We start from the raw sequence: 5000 nt of genomic DNA, 5'->3' as shown, positions 1-5000 counted from the left end.
AGGGAAGTAAGGAGCGAGGGAGAGAGGGAATAAGAAAGAGAGGGAGAGGGTTAAAGAGTGAGCTATCAGATTACAGTAAGAAAGGAATTGACAGGGAGGGAGATATGAGGAATAGGGAGGAGGTAGCAAGTCAGGGATCCATGGAGAAGGAGAAGGATGGAGGCATTCAGCTTGAGAGAGAGAGAGTTTTTAAGTGAAAGGAAAGTAGAAGGAAGGAGCGAGCAAGGGAGAGCGAAAGAAAGGGCACAGGCTAGTCATGAAGGGAGGGAGTGATGAGAAGAACAGAGGGATAGAGGAGAGAGAGGAGAGAGAGCCACAGGGACAGAGGGAGAGAGTAAGAAGGAGGAGGAACCCAGCCAGCCCGGCCAGCCAGCCACACGGAGACTCACGGCCACTCAGTAACACTTCCTCCCCCTTTTCTCCCCCTCCCCTCTCCCTCTCCCTCCCCCCTGTCTCACCTGTGCCTCGTTCTCCTTGAGCAGCCTGAGCGTGCGCGCCCCTCCCAGATCGTCCGTCACGTTCAGCATGACCACGCTCTTCTTCTCCCAGCCGATGAACGAGCCGTCCGTCAGGCCGTCCACAACCGACAGGAAGTCCTGGTAGCCGTGGTGACGGGTGGACACCACTGAGAAGGTGGTCCAGTCGTACTCCTCTAGTATTTTGAAGATGACCTCCAGCTGGAGGGTGGTGGATGAGCTGAACTGGAGGAAGATGGAGCCTGACTCCTACAGTAGGGGAGCACACCTTAAAGTTCTATAGACACAGGCAGGCACACAGGACAGAACACGGGACAGAACGCTGCCAAACAGGAAGCACAACATCAGCTTTCCTCTAGGAGGTCAGGGTCACGTTCAGTAGAGCACCTTCTCCACTTCAAAACAGTTCAACACGTTGCTGTTGTTTGTTCTCACTGAACGGGACCCCTGTAATACCTCAGTTTCACAACGTTTTCTCCCGTTTCAGACCTTCTGAACACAACCAAGCATTGAGGATGAAGAGGTTTTCTGGGGTTCTGATTTGGTTAGGATTATGGTTAGGATTTGGGTAGGGTAAACTGATCCTACAGTGTAGATATCTGCCTATGGGTAAACTCTGCCCAGAGCCAGAATGCAGCACAAAGGTGTTTACAATAAGCCTCACTGGTAAATGGATCCCAATTAATATGTAAACAATAGCAAATTTGTTAACATGCCATATTGTAGCAAGCCCTAATCCATTAACTACTTTTGAATAATTAAAAAGATTAATCAATCCAGATATAGCAGGGGATTATGTCTTTAAGGTAAGGATTTGGAGACAGTAAGCTGATCCTAGATCTATGCCTACGGGCAACTTCTGTCCGGAGTTTAGAGAGCAGTTAAAGAGAGCCGCTCCTCTATACAAAGAACTACAACTCCCATGACTACCCTGTGTGTGTTCAGGGTGTGGAAGCATACTGGGGGTGGAAGTTTTCATGGGACGGCTGCAGTGGCAGTGTGACTGCAGGCTAAAACACAGATGATGATTGTTGAGTGAAGTCTCCAATGACCGCTGGAACTAGTCTTTTCCGCAGATTTGGATTATATTTAGATGGGAGTGTTTGTGTGGGGCGGGGGGTGGGTCTTCAAAGGAAGATCATCAAAGAGGTTTGAATGCATTCCTCAGGAGTAAATGGTTAAAACAGTTATTTGTAAACACAAATGTATTGGTGTTGTTTTTTCTAGCTACGTGGCAGCAAAAGCATGTCTGAAACATCTTAATTTACACACATATACTGTAATTAACACACACCCTCTCTCTTCCTCCCTCTCTCTCTCCCTCTCTCTCTCTCTCTCTCTCTCTCTCTCTCTCGCTCTCTCTCTCTCTCTCTCTCAATTCAATTCAAAGGGCTTTATTGGCATGGGAAACATATGTTTACATTGCCAAATCAAGTGAAATAGATAGTAAACAAAAGTGAAATAAACAATCAAAAATTAACATTAACATTACACTCACAAAAGTTTCAGAGGAATAGAGACATTTCAAATGTCATATTATCAAATAAAATACAATTGTATTTGTCACATGCGCCGAATACAACAGGTGTAGACCTTACCGTGAAATGCTTACTTACAAGCCCTTAACCAACAATAAAGTTGAAATAATAGAGTTAAGAAAATATTTACTAAATAAACTAAAGCAAAAAATAGTAACACTATATACAGGTACCGAGTCAATGTGCGGGGGTACAGGTTAGTCGAGGTAGTTTGTACATGTAGATTGGGGTAAAGTGACTATGCATAGATAATAAACAGCTAGTAGCAGCGGGGGGTCAATGTAAATAGTCCGGGTGGCCATTTGATTCATTGTTCAGCAGTCTTATAGCTTGGGGATAGAAGCTGTTAAGGAGCCTTTTGGACCTAGACTTGGCGCTCCAGTACCGCTTGCCGCGCGGTAGCAGAAAGAACAGTCTATGAGTCGTGCTTGGCCACGCAGTCGTGGGTGAACAGGGAGTAAAGGAGGGGACGAATCACGCACCCCTGAAGGGCCCCAGTGTTGAGGATCAGCGTGGCAGATGTGTTGTTGCCTGCACTTACCACCTGGGGGGCGGCCAGTCAGGAAGTCCAGGATCCAGCTGCAGAGGGAGGTGTTTAGTCCCAGGGTCCTTAGCTTAGTGATGATATTTGTGAGCACTATGGTGTTGAACGCTGAGCTGTAGTCAATGAACAGCATTCTCACATAGGTGTTCCTTTTGTCCAGGTGGAAGAGGGCAGTGTGGAGTGCGATTGATATTGCGTCATCTGTGGATCTGTTGGGGCGGTATGCGAATTGGAGTGGGTCTAAGATTTCCGGGATGATGGTGTTGATGTGAGCCATGACCAGCCTTTCAAAGGACTTCATGGCTACCGACGTGAGTGCTACGGGGCGGTAGTCATTTAGGCAGGTTACCTTCGCATTCTTGGGCACAGGGACTATGGTGTTCTGCTTGAAACATGTGGGTATTACAGACTCGGTCAGGGAGAGGCATTTAGCTTGTCTGGTAGGGTCAGGTCACTGGGCAGCTCGCGGCTGGGTTTCCCTTTGCAGTCCGTAATAGTTTGCAAGCCCTGCCACATCCGACGAGTGTCAGAGCCCGTGTAGTAGGATTCAATCTTAGTCCTGTATTGACACTTTGCCTGTTTGTATCACGTTTCAGGAGAAGACCCAGATGCAGACAGTGTTGAAGTAACAAACGTTTATTACAAAAACAGGGTGCAGGCAAACGACAGGTCAAGGGCAGGCAGAGGTCAGTAATCAAGATCAGAGTCCAAAAGGTACAGAACGGCAGGCAGTCTCAGGGTCAGGGCAGGCAGAGGTCAATAATCCAGGGTGGTGTGACAAGGTACAGAATGGCAGGCAGGCTCAGGGTCAAGGCAGGCAGAATGGTCAAAACCTGGAAAACTAGAAAATGCTGGTAGGCTTGACGAAACAAAATGAACTGGCAACAGACAAATAGAGAAAACAGGTATAAATACACTGGGGACAATGGGGAAGATGGGCGACACCTTGAGGGGGGTGGTGACAATCACAAAAACAGGTGAAACAGATCAGGGTGTGACAGTTTGATGGTTCGTCTGAGGGCATAGCGGGATTTCTTATAAGCATCCGGATTAGTGACCCGCTCCTTGAAAGCGGCAGCTCTAGCCTTTAGCTCGGTGCGGATGTTGCCTGTAATCCATGGCTTCTGGTTGGGATATGTACGTACAGTCACTGTGGGGACGACGTCGTCAATGCACTTATTGATGAAGCCGGTGACTGAGGTGCCATCGGATGAATCACAGAACATATTCCAGTCTGTGCTAGCAAAACAGTCCTGTAGCTTAGCATCCGTGTCATCTGACCACTTCTGTATTGAGCGAGTCTGAGATTTAAGTTTGCCTGCATAAAAGTCCCCGGCCACTAGGAGTGCCGCTTCTGGATGAGCATTTTCTTGTTTGCTTATGGTCTTATACAGCTCGTTGAGTGTGGTCTTAGTGCCAGCATCGGTTTGTGGTGGTAAATAGACGGCTACGAATAATATAGATGAGAACTCTCTTGGTAGATAGTGTGGTCTACAGCTTATCATGAGGTACTCTACCTCAGACGAGCAATACCTCGAGACTTCTTTAATATTAGACATCACGCACCAGCTGTTATTGACAAATAGACACACACCCCAGCCCCTCATCTTACCAGATGTAACTGCTCTGTGATGCCGATGCACGGGAAACCCAGCCAGCTCTATATTATCTGTGTCGTTGTTGAGCCACGACTCGGGGAAAGATATTACAGTTTTTAATGTCCCGTTGGTAGGATAGTCTCGACCGTAGATCACCGAGTTTGTTTTCCAGTGATTGCACACTGGCCAATAGGACCGATGGTAATGGCAATTTACTCACTCGCCTACGAATCTTAACAAGGCACCCCAACCTTCTCCCTCTGTATCTCCGCCTTTTCTTCAAGCAAATGACGTGGATTTGGGTCTGGTTTCCGGAGAGTATTGGTCTTCACAAATTTTGCTGCTTCAGTGTTTTTAGATATTTTTGTCAGATATATGGTATATTAAGTATAATTACAAGCACGCCATAAGTGTCAAAGGCTTTTATTGACAATTACATTAAGTTTATGCAAAGAGTCAATATTTGCATTGTTGACCTTTCTTTTTCAAGATCTCTGCAATCCGCCCTGGCATGCTGTCAATTAACTTCTGGGCCACATCCTGACTGATGGCAGCCCATTCTTGCATAATCAATGCTTGGAGTTTGTCAGAGTTTGTGGGGTTTTTTTTTTGTCCACACGCCTCTTGAGGATTGACCACAAGTTCTCAATGGGATTAAAGTCTGGGGAGTTTCACGGCCATGGACTCAAAATTTCCCTGAGCCACTTAGTTATCACTTTTGCCTTATCGCAAGGTGCTCCATCATGCTGGAAAGGCATTGTTCGTCACCAAACTGTTCTTGGATAGTTGGGAGAAGTTGCTTTCGGAGGATGTGTTGTACCATTCATTATTCATGACTGTGTTT

At 46.7% G+C, this 5000-nt stretch overlaps 1 pseudogene across 1 annotated transcript in view; it reads right to left on the bottom strand.

The window, feature by feature from the left end:
* The window catches only part of LOC311115277, a 61921-nt pseudogene that overhangs the window by 53307 nt on the left and 3614 nt on the right, over nucleotides 1-5000 (bottom strand). Inside the window, exon 2 of the transcript in view lies at nucleotides 459-725. The product of the transcript in view is annotated as an uncharacterized misc_RNA (transcript). The remainder of the gene's footprint in view (nucleotides 1-458; nucleotides 726-5000) is intronic.

The sequence above is a fragment of the Coregonus lavaretus genome (genome assembly GCF_964263955.1).
Source record: "Coregonus lavaretus genome assembly, contig: HAP1_SCAFFOLD_2299, whole genome shotgun sequence".
Taxonomy (NCBI): domain Eukaryota; kingdom Metazoa; phylum Chordata; class Actinopteri; order Salmoniformes; family Salmonidae; genus Coregonus; species Coregonus lavaretus.
The sequence above is the reverse complement of the archived record's forward strand: the minus strand, read 5'-3'. Positions and strand labels throughout refer to the sequence as shown.